The sequence below is a fragment of the Camelus dromedarius genome, chromosome 10 (genome assembly GCF_036321535.1).
Source record: "Camelus dromedarius isolate mCamDro1 chromosome 10, mCamDro1.pat, whole genome shotgun sequence".
NCBI lineage: Eukaryota > Metazoa > Chordata > Mammalia > Artiodactyla > Camelidae > Camelus > Camelus dromedarius.
In genome coordinates this window covers 33,180,174-33,203,161 of record NC_087445.1, presented here as the reverse complement: position 1 = coordinate 33,203,161, position 22,988 = coordinate 33,180,174, and the positions used below count along the sequence as shown (strand labels likewise).

Sequence of the window (22,988 nt, the reverse complement as noted above, 5' to 3'; positions counted from 1 at the left end):
TGTTCACTGAGTATAGGGCTTTCGGTTTGAAGAAAAACCTAAGTTTTTATCATTAAATGATCACGTCGAATAAGCTGGAGAGAAATGCTCAAAATACTTTTTTAAGAAAGCTTTCATAGCGTCTTTATAAATTAGCTCTTCTATTTCATGAAAAGTATAATTTAATCTTCAAAAATGTAATTTTCAGAGACTATAACTATATACAGTCAGTATGTCTAATGCAGTTAGCCCCAATTTTCTATATCACTGTTGCCAAAGATATTATTCCCCTAGGAGGAATTTAACCAGAAATGTTTTTGCATGTGTTAACTATACCAGATAATCCATGATACAAGAGACAACACAGGAGAGCTGTGGATATTCATTTATAAAGGCATTCCTCCAGAACTGTATACTCCTCCTTTTTCTCTCCTTCCTCTGTACTTCTCTTTTTGTCCCCCTGATCCTTTCCCCAGAAAAGAGAGGCAGCCCATTGCCCCTTTGAGCGCGAATATTTACAATATTTACACTTGCAGTATTTAGTTTTGCTTCATGGAAGCTCATGGCTGAGCGAAGACACTGCAGCACTGGTTTCCAATTTCACATTCCCGCAGGAAAAAAAAAAAAAAAACAGCTGGCTTAATGTCATGGTTATTGAGTTAATTGCTGTTTTGATGACTTGGGGTAATGACTTACATAACCCCCTAATTTAAACCATTTCAGAAAATGTGCACAAGCTCTGTTGGGTATGGACAAGAATCTGGTGTGAGTCACGATGCTCCAGAGAAAAATGGTTGCTGCCACGTTGGCCGAGAAGGTGGACCGAGAAGTGCCATGCTGTTAGCACTATCGGGTGAGGACCAGTTACATCAGCTTAGCAGCCATGGGTAAGGAAAAGGGCTCTCTCTCAGCGGCTTGGGAGCGCCAGACTGGAGCTACTGGTGAAATCAGGAGGCTTGACTATGCTAGAGGGTAGGGACACGCAGTTACCTCCGGACACACGGAGGGATATTATCGACCATGCGGATTAGGTTCAGCCAAATCAGTGCATGAAAGGCGCCGAACCCGGAGCCGGTGTGGTCAGAGGGCCCATGTCTGCTCAGGGCAAAGACAATGGGCTGAATGTTGTCACTGAGGCAGGCCCAGCAAAGGAGTTGGGGAAGACCTACAAAACAGGCAGTTGGACCTGCGTGCTTCCCACCTGCTCTACACTAGGTACTGAGCTGGCTCCGCCCCGCCCCGCCCAGGTCCTGTCCTTGCTTTCAAACAATTGTCAGTTAACTCCCACTAACTGTCAAACAGCAAATGCAGTGCTGGCTGACAACACCCAAGTGGTAACCCTGCTTGGATCTATTTATATTTTGGAGGGAGAGGAGAGGGGTGTGGAGAAGGCCGGGAGAAACCCTACATGCTGCCTGGCAGGCCTAGCAGCTCCCCTCCTTCCAAGCCCTCAACAGCAGCTTCTGTGAAGGAGCCTAAGGCAGCTCCATTTCTCTGTCATCTTCTGGGGAAGGGGGATGGCAGTGAGAACTGAAGGGACCTCAGAGATCCCTTGAGATTTACTTGTATTTAAAGGAACAAACCAAGACAGTATATCTTCTCTGAAAAGTCACTGATTATGCTTCTAAACTTCATAAAGTTTACCCACCTCCCCTAGCTCAATTCTGCCAGCATGCCAGAACTTCAGCAGGGATCTAAGACTTTGATCCTTGAAAGAATATTAAAAATCACGTTAGAATAACAAACAACTATTGAACATTTACTATGCTCCAGGCCTTGTAGTAAACCTTGAACTTGAGTGTATCACCACGGCCATCTCCATCGCCATCAATTCCCAGATACAGAAACAACCTCAGTAAAGTGGAAGGTTTGGTGACATAACAAGAATGGGTGGATCCGAGGTCAACCCCAGGCAGCCCCAGGACAGAGCCAACCACTACAGGAGGGGGAGGAGAGGGGAGGAGCAGCGGAGGCCGAGGTGAGTCAGCCACATCTGAGTGCTGATTCTATACCAACCTCTTTGCTAAGCACCTTTCACCCACTTCTGCTTCCCACAACATCCCAAGATAGGCGTGTTTACTCAACTCCTGTCTTACACATGAGAAAACTGAGGTTCATAGAGGTTAGATGGTTTTCCTCTGGTCTCCCGGCTGGTAAATGCTGGAACTAGCATTAGACTCCAGACAGCCATAGATACTCCAGTGTTATTAGACCCAATAATCTTTCCCCCTTTTTTTTTTTTAAATTGTATCATTTTATTTATTTTTATTATTATTTTTCAAATTTAGTTTTCTCACTGATGTGTAGTTGATTTTGGACCCAATATTCTTGCTGCTACCAGGAAGAGGAACTCACTGAGAGGTCTGGCTGGTAATATGAATCTCGAGCATATTCCAGTATCTAGAAGGATGAGGAAAATTTTGTTTTGCATTGTTTGATGTTTGATGTTATTTGGTATTGTTTTCCTTTAAAAGCATGAAAAAGGGACAGTTAAGAGGGTCCTCAAATCCTCTAACTCCACCTTAAATAGAGATGGTACAACAGCACAGAGAAGAAGTCCATTACACTTCCACACAGACCACAACTTCAATCGCTAGGGCATTGTAAGACCAAAGAACACTAAAAATAGTATATGTAAAATAAAGAGAGTTGTTCCTCTATAGCATTATTTTCTATAGATTGTAAAGAAAAAATTTTTCACCACAGTAAATACAATCCACAGCATGAGAGCTGAATCTCAGACGCCTGTTGGAGTCTATTACACAGCATATTATTTCCCTGGTATTTGATGAAGGTGAGAAGGGGTGATGAACATTTTGGCAGGCTTTAGACAAGGCTGATCAATATTTTCCATTTCCCTGTTTTATGTGCCACTACAATTCACCAGCCGAGAGGACAAGTTAACCGGATACAGCATGAGAGAGAAGGCCAAACAGACCCATAAGTCAAGGCAAAAAAAGAAGGGAAAAATTAATGGGAAGAAGCCAAGGGAAGAAGGGAGGGCTGGAGAAGCTCGACAACAAGCTTATAAAAAACTCGTGTGACCACTGCTCGTACAGTGAAGGTGGCGGAGTGAGCAGGAAAGGACCCCCCCCCTCCTTGTCAGGAGCCCAGCCTTGTCAGTCTGTCTCCACGTGCCTGCCAGCAATTCCTGGAGCGCTGGAAAGGTCAGGCATCAGGTCCCAGACTCAACACCGAGGAGAGACCCAGAAGAGAACTTTGGAACGATGGCCCGTTTTAACATTACTCGCTCCCTCTAAGATCTGTCTTGGTAGGTTGAAGGCTGCCCACTAGACACTAGAATTGATGTTGACAGCTTAGGCTCCAGGCTTCAGGCTCCCTGACACTGCTAGATTTGGATGCCTTGCTGCCTGGGTCCCCACTTACCCCCAAGGACCTGAGAGTTGGCAGTAATGGGAGAAAAGCTATGCCGATCTAGGGACAAAGTCCAGTCTTAGCTAGGTAGACTCCCAGCATGCTCTGGTGGGTCAGGATGAGGAGACTGTACCAGAGCCCACTGCTGAGTTTCTTCAACTAAATTAAGCAGAACTTGGGGATAGACTGAAGAACATCAAAGCCAAACCATCACACAGCTGGGGAATCAGGAAACAGCCACGAGGCCAGGATTAGAAATGTTGACATCAGAATCCATAAGGAACCAAGAATGAAGAATGAGGTCAGGAATGATGAAGATCAAGTTAGGTTTCCCGGGAAGAAAAGGAAAATTAGGGACCATCATTAAAGATTTAGCTGCTTGTACAGATGGGAGACTAGGGACACCAATCAACAAGAACATCTCCCGGGGCTTCAAAGGACCTGGCTGCATCTGCTCAAGTCTCCTACACTTGATTCTTCCTCAGGAGTTTGCCCCAGGGGCCACTCAATCCGCTTGTCTTCCCATATGATTTGGAATGGGTGTTTATTAAATTTGCTTCTGGGATACCCTCAGCCCCCATCTATGCCTGATAAACTAACAACCCAAAAAGCAAGAGGACGGCCTTCTGTGAAGCTCCAGTGGACATGACCGTGCAGGCAGAGAGGGGCCAGCAGATGAGTGTTCTGCCCAATGGGATACATACTGGATAAGGGTTATCTATACGAAGGGCAAGGAAGAATCTGGGACCGACGCATCAAAAAGAACTTTATCTGTAATGTTCTATCTTATTAAAAGAATTTAGAGTTTGAAATGTCAATTATAAATTTTACATGGTGGAAATAAATTGCTATATTATGCTCAGTGCCTTTCAACATTTTTAATGAATCAAAATAAAGAGAAAGAAAATTTTAAAAACGATGAGAGAGAGGATGGGGTAGGACTCGAGAGGGAAGCGAGAGGAAGCAGGGAGGCTGATGGGAGTGAGTGGATCAGGGGAACATTCATGTACGAAGGCTCTGCATGGCTAGCAGTGAACCTAGTGGTAAACTGACACTGAACCCCAGCTCTGCAGAGGACCCTACAAGTACCCAAGCCAAAGGAAGAATGAAGAAGTTTTAGAAGCCACGAATATAGAGACAGACATTCCTAGAATCCACAGAAGGACTCTGAGAAGTCCTTCCAGGAACAGTGCTGCCCGAGGCTCCAAAGGAGAGAAGAGAATTATTGTCAACAGGTAAATTTCCATCGATGTTCTCAGAATTGCATGGACCTGGTAACCATCTGAACCTTTCATCACACGTTCTGAATTCATTCGTGTAGTCTAAAATGGCAGTGTTCCTCTGACGTTAGAATATCAGCCCATGAGACAAAAGAATTCACTTTACAGTTGAATTCAGAATCATTTTGTCAGGAAACTGACCTTTTGTATAAAGAAGGCCCTCTACTACCTCTGCATTCCTGAAACAGACGCGTGGGCAGCCAGCATACCATCTGGTGACAGCCTACCTGCTACGCTAGCAGCACAAAAGTCTATTCCCTTTTGCTGTAAGAAAGCTGTTTTTTTTTCCCCCCCTTACAAGACTTTAACATCCAAAACCAGCAGCTCATAAAATTTTTGAGGTTGGAGAGAAGAAAAAAATCCCAAACATGTATTGATTGTTTCCTTTCATTAACTGAATACTGGTAATGGGGGAGGATTTATAACTGCAGGCAAAATACATCCTCTCATTCATCCCAGCTCCTTAATTAAATCAATTGAAAGGTTCTAATTTTATTATGTCTTTTCAGATGCCTACTTTCATTCATCGGGAAGGGAAGCATTTGGAAGGTCCGAGTCACATTTGGTTACATTGCCTCAGAAGAAATAGTCTTATGGTACACAAGGGATTGTCCGAGACAAGCTACTGACAGGTTTCCTGCCCCCACTTTGTGAGGCTGTCAGAGAGCAAAGCAACCACACACACGCTGGGTCTGGTGTCTATAACCCACATGGGACAGGAATGCAAAGGCTTAGCCTCCGCACTTGACAGTCATACTTCAGTCCCGGGAGAAGGTAGGATTTTACCCCAGCCTCTGGCTAGCACAAAACTATCACAATTTAAGAAAAAGCATTTATGTCTCCCTTCCTGGAACAGATGGGAATTCAAAATAGCAGAGAAAACAGTGACACATTTCAAAACAATGCAATAATGGCATAAAGAAATCTATACGAGGTCAACAAAGGAAGATCTGAGCCCAGAGGTCATCCAGGACACGAATTCAGTGCATTTGTGGCTATATTTAAGCATCAGGGATGTTTTATTTCTGGGAGAGAGAAACACAAAATCGAACAAAATGAGCAGGAGGTTAGTGGGAAGTGTTCGTATATGGGGACGAGTTTGAATGTAAACACCAGTGTCTAACTCTATAATCAATAATGTTTTTGAATCATTTGTCCCCCCTCCAAAAAAAAAAAAAAATTCTTAACCATGAAAAAAGGGGCTCCTGGAAAAGCTACTTTAAAAGAGAAAAAACTTGCCAAATTGTACCACCCTGGTCTCTTGACTGATTGCAGATCCATTCACACAACCTCTTTTCCTAATTTTCCCAAAATGTTGCCTTCTCATGGCATGTGGGTACATAACACTTTATGGAAGGCCTAAAACCGTGGTAGGAATTATAGCACGGCACCCTGCATGCCGCAGTAATATAAAATACAACAGCTTATTGTATGCTGCTTAGTTAAATGAAAAATGATGTGAAATTATACACAAATTCTGATTGTGTTAACATTACCCATGATGGAGGGGGAGGAAATAGACAAAAGTGTTAATAGCAGTTATCTTAAGGTAATAAAATTACCATCCATTTTTTTCTTCTCCTTCCCCCAAATTGTCTGCATCTTCTCTGATGAACTTGCCCTTCAACCGGCAGACGTAGGTGGCCTTCTCTTCTGGCTCCCTTATCTCTGGTTTTCCTTTTTATATTTACAAAGCAGTGTCATCTCTGCTCCAGCTTATCAAACTATTTCATTTTCTGTGGCTCTGCCACTTTCGCATCTGCAAAGAACTGCATTCCAGTTACTCATCAGAGGTGACCTCCAACTCTTTGCTGCTCAATATTTTGCAAAAGTTCATTTGCAAATACATAGGATAAATGGAGAATTGCCTGAAGGTTCTTTCTTTCCCCTTACAGAACTACGTGCTGGCAAAATGCCAACAATGAGGGATGCTCAATAAAGCAGTCCTATAGCATTATGTGGCAGTCGCTGTGGGGCATTTGAGGAAACCAACCATCAGAGCTCAAAACATCCTCTTTATGAGCCCCTGTGAGAAAACTTAATTCTGTTCTCAGTGCCAGGGACAACTGAGCTCCTTTTAAGAAACTTTATTTTTAAAAAATCATGTAACCAAATGAGAGATTCCCCTTCTCCCCGGTTGCTGGGAATCCCAGAACCAAATTTTCATCCCACAGGCACACATTTTCTACACCCAACCTTGCCTTATTTCTCTCTCCCCTTAGTTCTCATTATATTTTGTATTCTTATGTTTCAAATTGTCTTAAAGTCTCCAAAACAAGAGAGTTATCAGGAAAGCTCTTGCCTTCATATTATAGAGGAAAAAAATTTGAAAAAGTGCCCATGGAATGATGGAAGCATATGATCAGAACTTCCTTTCACTCTTTAGCAAAAAAAAAAAAAAAAAAAAAAAAAATCTAGCATCTTCTTTGGGAAAACAACACTGATAAAGGAAAAGAAGACGACTTATCCAAACTCCAGTATTTTCTCTAAGAATCCTGGGTTGTTTCCGTAAGAAAGCTGGATCTCTTTAAGAAGTTCTGAGCTAGCCAAATAGATGTATGCATATGCATGACTGGGACATTGTGCTGTACACCGGAGACTGACATATTGTAACTGACTGTACTTATACTAAAAAAAAAAAGTTCTGAGCTAGCAAAATGTTTTCCTTAAAGACATTCAGTTTTTCTCTGTGGTTTGCCCCAGGAAAATGAGTGTGCATGAGAGTACCTTGATGCTTGTTTTGCATCAACAAAAGCACATATTAATATTTGCTTTTTAGGGAAAGAGTATCCATAAAGCAGAATCCCATGAATTTATGTTCCAGGTCCTTTCCACCCAGTAGTAAAAGGTTCTAGCTCTGCTCAGCTGGAGATTGGTCAGCATGAGGTATGCAAACTTGTAATTCCAAGGCTGCCACTGCATAGACCTCCCGTGTATAAAGGTTATTGTGTGATGGTCACAATGCCTTAGTTACTCAGAGGTCCCTTGGGTCTGAGTATGAAGTATTAAGAAGGAATCCCTGTAACTATTAAGGGTCAGAGAGAAGATATTTGCTTTCATGTTTAAAACATTCCATGCAATATTATCCAGAGCTGGCTTGGTTTCCCCCTTAAATGAGGAAAAATTTCTAGAAAATTTCTCTAGAAAAACTAGCATTGCTTTTGGCTGAAAGGGAGCTGTACCCTGTCACGGGGCTGTTCTATGTGGCCTCAGTTATGACTTGTTGTCTTCCCCACAAAAATAAGTCCTCAAAGAACCATAAGCAAAAACACTTAAATGGAGTGAGTTCTCACCACAGGCCTGGTGCCCTGCAAAGCTTTTCACTGAAGATCTCACTACTCCTCACCACCAACCTTCAAGCTAGGTCTACGCCCGTGCTCACGCTGAGGCTCAGACCACTGAGTACCTAGTCCAGGGACACACAGCCCCCAGATGACTAAAACAGGACCCGAAGCCAGATCGGACTCCCAGTGCACACTCTTAAACATGACCTGATTGGGACTCTACTGGTCCAGAAGAGCAGAAAGTCTACATTCTCTTTCCAGTGCCTGCCCACCCCAACAGATCTAAGAACTCCCCAGGCACTTCCTCACAAACAAGAGGTCTCTGAACCCTTCTTGCTCCTAGGTAGCCCCTAGAACCAGAACTCGGATGTGCTCCTTTGATCCCAGAAGACCATAATAGCTTCCAAAAGAAGACAGTGGCTTTGGAAGACAAAGTTAGGCCAGAAACCTGGTGTTACGGACTTACAGTTTGCATCGCTCGCAAACTCATATGTTGAAGCCCTGGAGGTAAGGTCTTTGGGAGATAATCAGGTTTGGATGAGGTCATGAGGGTGGGACCCCCATGGTGGCATTAATGTCCTTATAAGAAGAGGAAGACAGACCAGAGCTCTCTCTGCCATGTGAGGACACAAAGAGAAGGCAGCCATCTGTAAGCCGGGGGAGAGCCCTCACCAGGAACCAAATCAGCTGGCACCTTTATCTTGGACGTCCCAGTTCCAGAACTTTGAAAAATAGATTCCTTGTGCTTAGGCCATCCAGCTTAAGGTACTTTGTTATGGCAGGTCAAGCTAACACACCTAGAGTCCCTTGAAGTTCAATAAGGTCACTGGCCATCACCGCCCTCACTGGAAGGCCTGGTCACTTCCAGTCGTCTCCACAGCAGTGTAGGTAAGCTGGACCTCTGCCCTAGTGCTTCTCAATGAGAATGGCACGACCCCTAGAGGGTGTTTTAGAATTAGAAGGGCACAGTTTGGTTGTCACAATGACTGAAGGTGTGTTAGTGGCTTTTAGTGGGCAGTGCCAGGAACTCTAGACATCCCAAAAAGCAAGTGACATATCTTACTCATCAAGAAAAATGACCTATATACTAACCACTATATATAAAATAGATAACAAGGTCCCACTACATAGCACAGGTGTTGAGCTATAGTGAATACCTTGTAATGGCCTATGATGAAAAAGAATACATATAAATGAGTCACTGTGCTGTATGCCAGAGATTAACACAACATTGTAAGCTGACTATACTTCAATTAAAAAAAAAAAAAGAAAAATGACCCACGTGAGTCAAACATCCAAAAATATTCTACCAGGCATTGAGGGTTTCTCCCCTGTTATAATTATCTGAGCCTGGATCCTGATTTATATATAAGCACAGAATGTCTCAGCAAGGTTTTAACACATACTGAATTTTCCAGGAATGCAGCCGCCATGTCCACTAAAGGGTAAATTATTGGGGTTTTTTGTGTGTGTTTGGAACACCACCCGCTGTGGCTCACCATTTCAGAAAATCATACCACTTACAGCTAAGCCACTGCGATATGACAGTCTCCCACCCTCTGTCCCTGCATCAGCTGGCACACGTGGCCGCTGCGCTCAGAGGCTCTACATGTGTCATTCCTGGCTTTCTATTCTGTCTTCCGGCATAGTTGGGCCTTCCTGCTTTATTACACATTGATTCCCATTCCTTTTTTTCCTTTATACTATACTTGGGACATTAGGTTAATTAGTTTTGCAAATTATGTATATATGTGATATTATCTATGATTTTCATTTCAAGATAGAGAAGGGATATTTCAAGATATTTCTTATTAAAAGGGGAAACTGACAGTGTTGAGACCCACTCTCTTCTCCCACCAAACAGAGCACAACCTCCTGCCTACACAACGTGGATTTTCAGGTAAGAAGAAGGAGGGGTCCTTACTCAGAGTCATCTCAGCTGAGGGTGTCCCACGTCAAATGTAACTTGGGCTCCCATCTGCCGTCTCTTTAGATTCACCCGCCCAAGCCATCTGCTCAAGGCCAAGACCCTTTGCGTCTCCAACAAGGCAACATCTGCACCACTGTTCACACCCAACACGTCTCTCTATCCTGAGTGCTTTCACAGAGGCCTCCTTATCCTCCCAGGGCACTAGATCACCAGCCCACCCTGGAGGTTTCTGTAACCTTCAATTCCTAGGAAACAGGGCTGAAATTTTGGTCCCTTCCTTCCTTGGAGGGTCACCAGAGTCCTTACGCAAATGTACTTACCCCAACCCCCTCCTTCATACGTCAAGTGCTGTGAGAGAGAGGCAGGGCAAGAACTGTCTCCTTTCCCCAGTTAGAAAAACTGAGGCAGAGAAGAAGTTAAGGAGCTGACTCAAGGACACAGAGCTGGTGAACAGCAGAGCCTAGACTCCAACCCCAGTTTTTGAATCCAAATGCCAGCACAGGTCTACCCTTACATGGGCATAAGGTGAGTGATATTTAACATAAAATTAATAACGTGTTCATTTTCTTACTGTTTCATAACTTTGCTTTCAAAGAATTACATTACCATACAGTGTGCCTCTCTCCTAACTGGAGAAACCGCTCATCAGCCTATCATCAGCATAAGTGTTTTTGTTTTTGTTTTTTAATGAGGCAACACTTCCAAAACTGTATTATGAATATGCCACAAAAATCTTATAATGATTCATTCATTAGTGCATAGGCCGGGCTACTGTGGAGCCATCCTACCAATTACACCGGGCTACCATCAAGCAGTCGGATTGCTGCTTCTTAGTTATCAATGCATGAATCATGACACCTGTAAATAAATGAATTTCTTTTCATTTTTGACACTAGTGTTAGTAATACATGTAACACCAACAGTGTTTTGTATCATATTAGACAACATCTATGCAGGTACTAACAGACAATTCATCGTGTAAGCAGATGATGTGAATTTACAGTATCAATACAGTACAGCACTAGAAGTGTATTTTCTCTTCGTGAAGCTTTTAACATTTTCTTTCCTCTAGCTCGCTTAATTGTAAGAATGCAGCATGTAATACGTATAACATACAAACTGCGTGCTAACAGACTGTTTATGCTATCAGTAAGGCTTCTGGTCAACAGGAGTTATATGCAGGTTTTTCTCTTGACAGGAGGGGGGCATGGGCAACCCAACCCCCCAGTTGTTTAAGGGTCAACTGAATAAATAAAGGCCACAAACCATCACAGTATCTTATTCAATCCAAATAAAGCAAAGGCTCCCCACCATACCCCCCCAATTTTTTTTTAAAATTAATAAGGGAATATTTGGGGAGAGAAACACAAAGAGTCCACCCCAAATCCTGCAAACCACACAAAAGGGCATAGTGTTTGCTGCTGTGATTATAAACCCAACAAGCTCACTGCCAGGTCTGGACACAGGACGAGTATTTAGAGCTGAGCGAGACGTGAATGGCCAGCACCACTTCCTCCCAGGGATACTTCAGTGATTAAGAAAATAGAGATTCTAATGGAGCAGTCACTCTGTCTGACAGGGTGTTACACCTGTCGGGAGAGAAAGACAAGCTGAAGAGAGATTGACCTCCTGATAAACAGTTCTTGTTTTTGCCTTCAATTTCTCAATAATCCTTGTTGCAATATTTCCAATAATTTCTCCAGTGAATCTTCCCCTGAAGCGGACCTTGATTGGAGGAAATGATATCAGATCCACAAGGCACTGTTCCATTTCTCTTCATAGCTTGTGAAATTGCAGTCATGGTCAGGACCTCCGGAGATTTCTCAAGAGAAACCAGGCAGAAGGCCAGGCAGGGGTTGGGAAGTGGAATGAAGGAAAGAAAAATAAGCAAATGTATTGGAGGTGATGAAATTTTCCTTGCCAAGACAGAAAAACAAATAATAACTACAGTGTTTGCTTCTTTCCTTCAAGTTAACAGAATTTCTAACGACTGCACTTGGCCTCATCAAAACTATAGGGGGACTATGATGTTTTCATTTCTTTCTTCAAGGAATCTTCTCGAAGACTCCAGGTTTTACTGAGGTGAGCCGGTTTGGTGTGGACATGATAACACAAGTACTTCTTGGTGCCTCTTGTTTTGTTCAGTCATTTGATTTTTGCCTTACTCAAAAAAAAAAAAAAAAAAAAGAGGATGGAAGCCAGATTGAAGCATGGCCATTCGGGAAAAACCATAAGAAAGGATAAAACCTTACAGTGTGCCTTCCTAAAGCAGGGGACGTAGAGTTCCTCAGGAGACTGCAACTTAGACATCATCTAGCCATGTTTAGCATTAACAGCCGTTTCTCTCTATGTGAGATTTAGAACTCAGCCCCTCTGGGCCACTTGCTTAGGCTGAGTAAGGAGGCTGACCTCTGCGTGAGCTCCTCCAAACTGCTGAAGGGGGATCATTCTCCTGAAAGTCTGTTCACAGTCCCCTCCCAGGCAGTAACGGTGTCATGCTCGTAGAGTACTTTGAACCTTCTCAGAAGAAGGCAGTGCGCAAATTCAAGGCATTCTTCTCACGCTACGTAAGACCTAACCATCATCTTCTTGTTTCATATTTAGAAAACAGCCCCACGAGCCTAGCGAGCACTCTGGAATCACTATAAAAGGAAGAGAAGATCTTCCATGACCTTCAGAGATTTTCCATTGAGTGTTTTGAAGAGTCTTTGTGCCAGCAAGTCCACTGTCTCTCCCTCACCTCTTTGTTCTTTGTTGGCGTCTTTGGCAAATGAAGGAGAGGAGTGAAGGAATGTGAAGAGAGAAAACTCAGCGATGACCCATCTTCCTTTCAGTCACCTGTTCACAGAAAGGTGCCCTTCTGGAGTTCGCCAAGGGAAACTGATGGAAAGATCTGTTCCTGTTTTCCAATTCAATTTCATAAACATGGCAGACCCTACAAATATTTAAGTCATAATTTTTGCCCTCCAGGTGCTTACTACTTATGGCAGGAAAGGAGTGAGTTTTGATTGCAAAGAAGCGTATAGGTGATATCGGGGTATTACGGTTAAGAGGATGAAAGGCAAGGATTGGAGAAAGACGAAGTCTCAGGTATGTCTCATTTCCCAAGTGCCCTCATGTCAATCCCAGCCCTCTCCCAACTTCACCTCTATCTATGCAAGACCTCCGATCTATTCTTCCAAATGGTCCTCTGTTATCTTCTTCCCAAAGCAAATCCAAAGAACATGGTCTGATTTGGGTCATTAACCATCATTTGTCCTTCAGTTGGGCTCAGTAACCATGAATCTTTCTTCAACTCTAGAAGAAAATCTTTCCCAAAGGGTGAAGCTTCTTTATTTTCCCTCACATGTAAGAATTATCTATCCAGAAAAACAATTAGACCCAGAAAATGACTGTGGTAAACACACTCTCGGAGAGAGTTTACTTTCTCCTGCGGTGGGGGAAATAATTCTGAAGATCTCAAAATAGAATTTCAGTTTCTACCAGGTCTCAAGTCTGTTCCCACCGAAGTTTAACAAAACCACCACAATCGGCACTTTGTTATCCTATCAGATGATCAGCTAGACTCACCACCCCTTAAAGTTCAAAAACATACTTTCTCTCCCACACAACTTTTTCAAAGCCTCCTTTAAGATTTCAGCAGAAGGCCCAGCTCCTGCTAAAAGTGCCTCTGATTACAATGGAATCCCCTTAACTCTTTGATCTGCCTCTCCATTTACGCCAGACTTCTGACTCTAGGAATCATTAAGTGGCCTTTCCTCTTTTAGATGGCAAACTCTGTCATGCCTCATAATTGAGTGGGCACTCGATAAATGAATGCTATAGAGCTCGGAGGAATAATACACTTCCTGTTGGCAGCAAATCCAAGAGAAACTTCCTTAGAAGAAAGGACTGTCAATTACCACTTAAACAAGCCTGAATTTTGGCTCCTGTAGAAAAGGCAAACAAAACAATAACAACACACTCTCCAACAGCAGCCACATCACTATCTGGCTGCTGCCCTCTGGTCCCCTGGCACACAATGCTGGTCCCCAGAAGATGCTCTATGAGTCTTTGTTGGGGGACTGATTCATAAAGGCACGAGACTGGTGATACACAATCCATCCCTGATAGGTAGACACCAGTGGGGTTCCTAGCAGCCTGGCTGCATGGAGCCTCTGACCTCCTGTGGGCCTTGGCTCTCTTACAGCTGACAATCTGGCTGAATGTGAGATGCGAGGCTGGGAGCAGTATGCACAGGAAACAGGAGCCAGAGGACGGATGGGGAGGCTGTTCTGGAACACTGGCTCCTGTTTCCTCTGCAGCAGCCACCATGACGTCCCTGTCTCCCTTGGGGTGAAGTCCATTCTAGCTTCACCACACAACTTTCCCTCTACACTACCCTGGGCTGGGCAGAGGTCAGGCTGGACACCGAGGGAATCATAATTAGAATGCAAATCACTTGGGAAGCTTCAAAATGCTCACACCCAGGCCCCATTTCCAGACACTTGTTGAGCTGGGTCTACAGCAGGACTCCAGTGATGATATTCTTAAAAGCTCTGCAGGGTATTCTAACGTTCAGACAGGACCAAGAACTGCTGCCTTCCAGCGTTCCAGTCCTGGGCCCGCACCTGTCATCCCTTTGCCTCTCTTACACGGGAGCTGCTGGTAACAACAACAGCAACAAGAAAGGTCATTATTATTAACAATAGTAGCCAGCAATTCCTGAGCATTCATTATACACCAGGCACTTTCCCAACCGCTTTACTTGTATGAGTGCACTGAATTCTCTTAAGAAGTAGGTGCACTGGTCATCCCCATTTTTCAGGTGAAAAAAACAGATGAAGAGAGAGGTTCAATAATTTGCCTGAAATTTCACAGCCTGTGTGACTGGGCCAGGCTTTGAACCCAGGAATACTGGCTCCCACACCTTCTCTCTTAAGCATTAAACTACACTGCCTCCCTGCATGCCTTCAATGCTCACAGGTTTGCAGGGACCACACGGGTTCCCACTGATGGAATCACCTTCTCAAATAATCATTTCTAAAGACATCTATCTGATCCCATCAGTCCTTGATGCAAAACCTTCCATGGCTTACTAACTGTTTATGGAATACAAGTCCAAACAACATACAAATGCCTTCCTCAGTCATACTCAGCTACCCCTCTGCTATCTACTCCCACCTTAAGCCACCCTACTCTCCAACAATTGAGAATTACTTGCACCTCCTTGAATCCACCACAGGACCCTAAAAGCAGGCTTGAAAACCCAGATATCCTTCCGCACTCCAGATACAGTTACAATTTAGAGATGCCAGGACAAAACCTCAGAGGACCAGGTTGGAAGAAAGCATATCCACTGAGAAACTCAGCACTTCAAAGACGACAAGCAGCAGTACAGCAGGAACTTAAACTATACATGTAACAAGTAACATTAGATACACCCACTTCCACAAAACTCCTAAAAGTTTGAAAACAGAATCATCGTGGTGAAATTGTACGTACTTTAAAACCCACTGCATAACTTGCAGGTTAAAATTCTTTTGTTCTAATCAGCATTTATGCTTAACTGGCACAGCAGGGACCACAAAGCCCACATTTCCAAAGACACTCTGGTTATAAGTGTGTTCTAAATACGGTAGCACTACACTCTGAAACCTCTCGTAAATTGCATTTATGACAAATGAAAACAATCAAATTTGGGACCAGGATCAGAGGAATTAATTCTCAGAGTTAAAGGAGAAATGGTCAAGCACTTCATTCCTGCAGAAAAACAAGCAAAATAGAAACTGTGCAAAATCAAGGACACCTGTGAGTCCACAACGCAGCCAGAACGTGGCTATCCCGAGTTGGCCTATTTCAATTTAGAGGTAATCTACTTGCGGTTTGACAGCTCCCAGGTCTGTAAATCTACACACTGCCCTCTGATGCTGCATTCACAGCTGTCATCGACTGGACAAAACCTAGTTTGTGCTTTCTTTGTTCAAAGAGAGAACATCTTTCTAATGGGCCATCTAAGTTCCAAACAATGTCCTCCTACCCTGTTCTGAATAAAAAGCTCACACATCACAGAATCATCTGACTTCGCCTACGTCCATCCCAGTGTGTCTCAACTGTGGTACCACTGACACCGTGGACCAGATCATTCTTTGTTGTGGGGGCTGTCCTTTGCACGGCAGCACTATCACAGCAGCCCTGGGCTCCACCCCCTAAATGCCTCTCCCTGAGGCACGACAATTAAAAATATTTACTGGGGACAAAATTGTTTCCAGGTGAGAACCACTAGTCTATCCTCACACTCAATCCATTTGGGAGATTCTCTTTAAACATAATTCTGTTTTCACCAGACTTGGCCACATTTTTACATTCTGAAATTGTTCAAAAGCAGTCTGCAAAATAGTCTTTGGTCTTGGGATTTCAAAAAAAAAATGTTCTTATTCTATTGTAACCCTCAATAAAGGTTCATTTGTAACGAGTCCACATCGAGCACCTGATTTGGGGCCGAGGTGGGGTGGGAGTGGACGTGGCCCAGATGCACGAGGGGGCCGATGCTGAAGACAGTCCTCACCGACAGTCGGGTTCCTCTTCCAAACTCCCGCCAGGAGGGGCGGGCGTGTTATTCACCCTGGATGTCCACAGGTGGCGTTTCACCCAGTGCTTTACAGTTTGCACACTACTTCCCTCAAGAGAGCCCCTCTACTTGTTAACAACAGAAAATTCAATCCAAACTGGCTAAGCCACAAAGGGAACTGAGCGGCTCAGGTGACAGTCCTACAGAACGGCAGCTCTCAGGAGAAGTGCTCCCGGCTCAGGGGCCAGTTTGGGTGCTGTTACCCTGATGCTCTCAGCCTTCTCTCCTCTGTGAGTCGGCTGGTCTCCAGATTGGCTCCTTCCTGGGGGCACAATGGCTACAGAAGTTCAGTCCTAACATCCAGACACCACGTTGCTTAAAAGAGAGTACCTTTCTAACCAAGCCAAAGTCATGAACTTCATAATAACTGGACCAACTTGACTAGTATGCGTAGGGCTGAAGCATCCCTTTAGTGAGGCCGGAAGAAGGACACAGGCTGAGTGACCCAGGCCCTTGAACTGATCACAGTGGCTGAGGAGATGATGCTGAAGGATTTAGAGCTTTGGTTCTCAAAGTGTGTTCCCTGACCAGTGACATCACCATCATCTGGGAACTTGTCAGACATGCAAATTCTCCGGCCCTCACCCCAGACTGGCTGAATCAGAAACTCTGGGATGGGGCCCAGAGACCTGGGTTTTAACCACTCTTCCAAGTGATTCTGATGGAAGCAAAAATTTGGGACCCATTAGTTTAGCCCATCGGGCCCTCCCTGTGGAGCCCAGGGTGGAATAAATCCTATTTACTTACTGGCTGCCACACAATTAGAAAATGGTGTAATGGAGGCCGGAGGAGGTACCATCAAAGTACTTTCAGAGAATTTCAAAATGTAGAATAGATACACAAGATTGTACTGTGTAGTATAGGGAAATATATACAGGATCTTGTGGTGGCTCACAGTGAAAGAGAATGTGACAATGAATGTATGTATGTTCATGTATAACTGAAAAATTGTGCTCTACACTGGAATTTGACACATTGTAAAATGACTATAACTCAATAAAAAGTTTAAAAAAACACAGAAGCAAAGAAATTAAAAAGTTAAATATAATAAATAAATAAATAAAAATTTGAAAAATAAAGTAAAAAAAAAAAGTACTTTCAGAGAATGTTCCAGAAGGAGACAGTTCACTTCACCTCTCACTTCCCACCGTGAGGCCACAGCGTGGAAAACACAGGCATCAGTGCCCTGGACTAGCAAGACGATGTGAAGATTATTTCTGCTGCCCCTATTTATTAGTTCACAGCGTGGCAGAAAAAGAGATGCCCAACATTAACCTTCGCACTGTCTGTGAGCCCTAACCCGCCCTCCCGGGAGAAACTGGACAAATACACGTATATATATGTTTGAGAGAAGTAAAGCTACTTTGCAGTTAAAACCACACTGAAAAAGACACTCTCTTAGAAGGTTTTTTAATTGTGGCTAATCCTAAGAGACATTCCTTGTAAGGTTACACCCACAGCTTCTGGGGTTCCACTCTGGACTTGTGGGGTCAGGCTCTCTAAGGGAGGGACCGGGAAAACTGCACTTTTAACACACATTGCCAGGGATGCTTCTGGATTGAGCATATTTGGAAAATGCTGTTCTAAAAGCTGTATCTGCAGGATTGGGAAGGAAAAATCTCATGAAGGAATTATATGAGTATTTCTGACTGCATAATAATAGCTTCTTCCTGTCCTTTCTCGGTGCCTTCCCCCACTGCCCAGGCCTCTAGCTCTTCTTCCTCTAGTCTTACTCTACTCTGCTTCCCAAAGACGTCACCCTTCAGACCGCTTCATGCCAGAGTGAACTTTCTAATACACACTGAGTGTCAGGCCTCTGGTCAAAATTTATCACAATAGTGGTTCCCTCCAGGAGGAAGGCTTATGAGATAGGTAGAGGGGAAGCACCTAGACAGACAGATACATGTTACTGTCAATATTCTATTTCTTGGAGGTGGTAGTGGGCTCAAGGATACTATTTGTTGTTGTTTTTGCAAAAGTAAATCAACAGATCAAGAGGGCCAATGAGAATAATGTCAGTGCAATTCTGTGAGCTGAGGATATAATTAAACATGTTTTAAAAAGGAAAGAAACAGACTTGTTAACAGTATCTCTGGGTATTGAAAGTATGCTTTTTAAAAAGTATTCTTTTTTTCCCCTCTGTATTTTATAATTACTCCATAGTGAATTGCATAATTTAATGGATTTTTTTTAAGTGAGAAAAAAAGCCTGCCCCAAGTCCTCACCATGGCCTACAGGATCAAATCCAAAGTGTTGGCATGAAGTTGAGGGGGATAAGTTAGGAGTTTGGGATTAACCAGTACACACTACTATATATAAAATAAACAACAAAGACCTACAGTATTGTACAGGGAACTATATTCAATATCTTGTAATAACCTATAATGGAAAAGGATCTGAAAAAGAATATATATATATATGTATAACTGAGTCACTTTTCTGTACACCTGAAACTAACACATTGTTAATCACCTATACTTCAATTTTTTTTAATGCAAAAAAAAAAAAAATAGTGTTGGCGTGACATTCCCATCTCCACACAGTTCAGTCTCGCTTTCTTCCTCAGCCTTATTCTCTACCATCAGCGCACTGGGACCCCACCCTGGAACCATCCTGCTTCCCTTGCATTTCCTTCAATCCTTGATGCTCTCTGCCTTTGTTCCCTCTGTTCCCCAGGTCTTCCTTCCCCCTTCCCCCAGAGCATCAGTCAGGTTAGTGTGAGGTTCTGCTGAGGTAGCCAAAGCTCAGTAGACGAAGACGACAAAGGTTTATTTCTCACTCAACATCAGGAGGTGGCAAGCTTTTTCCCTAAAGACTCAGATGGTAAATATTTCACACTTTGTAAGTAACATAGGATAACTGTTGCATTGTCTTCTTTCTAATTTTTCTTGTATAACCCTTTTAAAAATGTAAAAAAAAAAAAAAACCCATTCCTATTCATAGGCCATACAAAAATGGGCCACTGGCCATTTGCTAACCTCTACTTTCTGTGAACATTGCCAGAGACATGCAGACAGCAGAGAACTATTCAACCGAGTCACTCAGAGACCAGGCTAAGGGAGCAGCCATCTCTTGAACATTTCCAGTCACCATGGAGACGAAAACAGAGGTTCTCATGCAAGTCATTAAATGCTCCAGTCCAGAAGTGGCACCCGATAACTTCCGCTCACAAGTAATCTGCCAAAAATAGTCTTTCAGGCCCATGTAACTAGAAGGGAGCCGGGAAGTGCAATCCTCCCATGTGTCCAGCAGTAAAGAGAACTGGAACTGCTTGGTAAAACTGGTAACTCTATTCAGCTCAGAGACAACTGCTCTGGAAGGCCTTTTCTAATACCCTCATCGCCCAGCTAGATTAGCAACTCTTCCCCTGTAATCTTGTAACACCTTGAGCCTTAGCGCCTGCTCTGCATAGGGTACTACAGCTGCCAATTTCTCTGCCTCCCCACCAGAGTCTGAGCTTCCTCAGACAAGCAGCTTCATATACCCCCTGGCCAGCACAGCACCTGCTACGCAGGGATGCTCAATGTACGTGGCTTCAACAAATCACTAAGTGTGGTGGACTGGGGGAATGGGATTTGCTGAAAGGCTCTGAATCCAGCAGCGTCAACTTCTCTGAGCCTAGTTCAACCACACCTGTCTCCAGTCACGGTAAATTTACCTTTTTGATTATTCTTTCTATATTCATCAAATTCACTCCTCCTTACAACCTTTGCTTCTAATCATCAACACTTTGCAGAGAGCTGGTCCTTGAGGCCACAGTGTACTCTGACATTACGTGGATTTCTTTTGTGTTCAGATTGCAGGTGAGAAGGCAGACACAGAGAAGCACAGAGTTTCTCCCAAGTTACACAGCCAATGAGAGGTTAAGCCAAAAGTTATGCTTCCCTTTGATTCAACAAAAAAGTTACAGGATTGGGAGGGGAGGGAAATAGCTCAGTGGTAGAGCATGGGCTTAGCATGCAAGAAGTCCTGGGTTCAATCCCCAGTACCTCCATTAAAAATAAAATAAAATACAATATAAAAAGTTCCAAGATTGTATTGGCAGATACAAACTACTATGTACAAAATAGATAAACAACAAGGTCCTACTGTATTGCAGTGTATTCAATGGCTTGTAGTAACCTGTAATGAAAAATAGGAAAAAGCATATATATAAAACTGAATCACTATGCTGTACATCAGAAACCAACAACACTGTAAATCAAAAAATTAAAAATAAATTTTTTTAAGTTACAGGATTGAACATAGAGCCACAGCTAATTTCACCAACAGTTTACTTATACCCTTTGGAGAGATAGAAAGTATAACACATTTGTCAAAGATGAATCTTATTATACCATATCAATGTGAAGCTTATAAAATATGTATTTATCTCTGAGTATAATATTAGAAACAAGCCACATAACTCTATTCACATTGTGCCTTTTCAAACTGGATCTACTCATCACCTCTACCAACTTTCCTGTAAAGCGGCCCAGCGCATTAGCAGCCACACACATTTCAGAACCTGGAGAATGCTGAAGATGCCCAACACCTGTTTACCATCATCCCTTAATGCCTGTCAGGGGAACAACACCTGCATGAATTTCCACTCCTGATAGAATAAAACCGAGTTCAACTCAGTTTCACATGCAACATGTGGGTGGTTGCAGTTTGTATCAAACGTGTAACTACAGGGTAAGCAAAAGAGCACTAAAAACCAACTGTAGTGCAAGACTTCACCAGTTCATGGAGCTAAGCCCCTTCGTGTTTATCGGTCACAATCTGGATATCCTCCGGCCCCAACAAAGTGTATCCTGATCTGGGGTTTTTCTCTCCTGTCTCCCGGATACAGTAAGTTCCTAATGAGCATCTCATCCGATGGCGATCTTTGGCAAATGCCCTGGAGAAGCAGGACAAGGAGAACACAGCGAGGCAGCAGCCCACTACTTCTCATATCGCCAATGGAATAATAGCACCAGAGCTGCTCCTATTGAAATCGGCAGAATTTCAGTCATTCAAGATAAAAACAACTTTTAAAAAATATATAAACCCTCTACTTAAGGTGAAGTAAGCCTTCCAGTCTTGTTAGATGCTTTACAGATCACAGCAGACAACGCACCTCAACCAGGGGAAATTGTGCAAGAAAACCGAAGTACACAAAAGCAAATTACAGGCTCAGTATTGCCAGGCATAAAACAGGAATCAATCCTTTACAGGAATCTTGCCTTTGCTTCCTTTTTTTTCCCTTAAGCCTTGTAATTGAATGTTACCAACTATATCAAGAAGAATAAACCTACGGGTTTCCCCTCCCCCAAACAAGAAAAGGTTAAGCTTTTAATTACAGACCCTCTAACTATCATTTTGTGCAATTAGCAATTAAGTATAACTGTTGATGAGAGCGTGTAGAGCTGCGCTAGCGATATTCCTCCTCCTCATCCCAGTCTGGGTTATTTTAGTCCAGTCCTATTACAGAGGACAAACCACAACCGCGCGCACTCTCCTTCCACACACGCTTTCACTTAAAGACACATTTAATTTTTAGCAAAATGGCATCTCAGCATGTGACTGAGCCAGGCATCCCCCACCCCACATCAGAGTAGCCCAAACGTTTTAGACCCACTCCTCTTCATCACTTTTAGGTGGAGCGAGGAGGCCCGAGGAAGAAGCTACCTACCAGCCTCATAGTGCCAGCCTGTCTTTGGGGCGCAGAAGAGGGTGCTAGATAGATGCCTGTTGCCCCTGGAAGCTGCAAGTCCCCCCGGGGCCGTAAGCCCCGCTAGTGGGAAGGCGGTGGCAACAGCCTCAGTAGTTGCATCAGTGCTAACTGCTGCTACTGCTGCATTTACTGTTGGCGGCTGCCGGGAAGGTACAGTAATGACTGTAGGGAGCGCACAGCTGCTGCGGCGGCAGGTTCCCTGGATCAGGAAATTAGGGCAGGCACCGGGGATTGGAGGCGAGGGCGGCGCGCCAGCCAACCAGCGGCCGCCCCGGGCCCCCGTGAGCCTCGGGCGGACGCGCGGAGCAGCTGGGCCCCAGGAGCAGACCGGGTGGCAGCAGCGGCCACGGTCACGGCCACTCACGCTCGCACTCGCACACGCACTCACACACCCCCGGCGCGGGCACCCGGCTGCCCCTAGCTTATGAGAGGAGCGCGTCGAGGGGGGAAGGAGGGCTGAAGCCGCCGCGCCCGCCCTCCCCCCCGCGCCCCGCTGACCACTCCCCCTCCTGCCCCCTCCGCGCTCCTTACCCCGCACTCCGGCAGCTGCCAGGGTGGGTGCTCCGCGGCCGGCTCCTCTCCTCTCTTCTCCGCTCTCGGCTCCCCACCCCCTCTCCCTTTCTCCACTCCTCTTCCCTCCCCTCCTCTGCAGCGCCTGCATTATTTTCTGCCCGCGGGCTCGGTTTGCATCGCTGCTGCAGCCCGGGGAGGTGGGTGGGTGGGTGGGTTGTCTGGTAGGGAGGAGATTGTGCAAGTTGTAGGGGAGGGGGTGCCCTCTTCTTCCCTGCTCCCTTTACCCCCTTCGAACTCCTTCCCCCCTCCTTCCCCTCCC

General features: G+C 44.3%; 1 long non-coding RNA gene across 9 annotated transcripts in view; it reads right to left on the bottom strand.

Annotated features, from left to right (window-relative positions):
* The window catches only part of LOC105100271 (uncharacterized), a 243,631-nt gene that overhangs the window by 105,862 nt on the left and 114,781 nt on the right, over window positions 1-22,988 (bottom strand). For 2 of the 9 annotated variants that reach the window (XR_010382651.1, XR_010382665.1), the window contains exon 1: window positions 22,115-22,488. The exons of 2 other annotated variants lie outside the window; for them this stretch is intronic. This is a non-coding gene — a long non-coding RNA (uncharacterized LOC105100271). Of the gene's footprint in view, window positions 1-6,196; window positions 9,725-15,636; window positions 17,127-20,116; window positions 20,538-22,114; window positions 22,489-22,687; window positions 22,984-22,988 lie in introns of those variants that run through there. 5 more of the 9 variants (XR_010382667.1, XR_010382658.1, XR_010382660.1 and 2 more) reach the window with 5 other exon arrangements.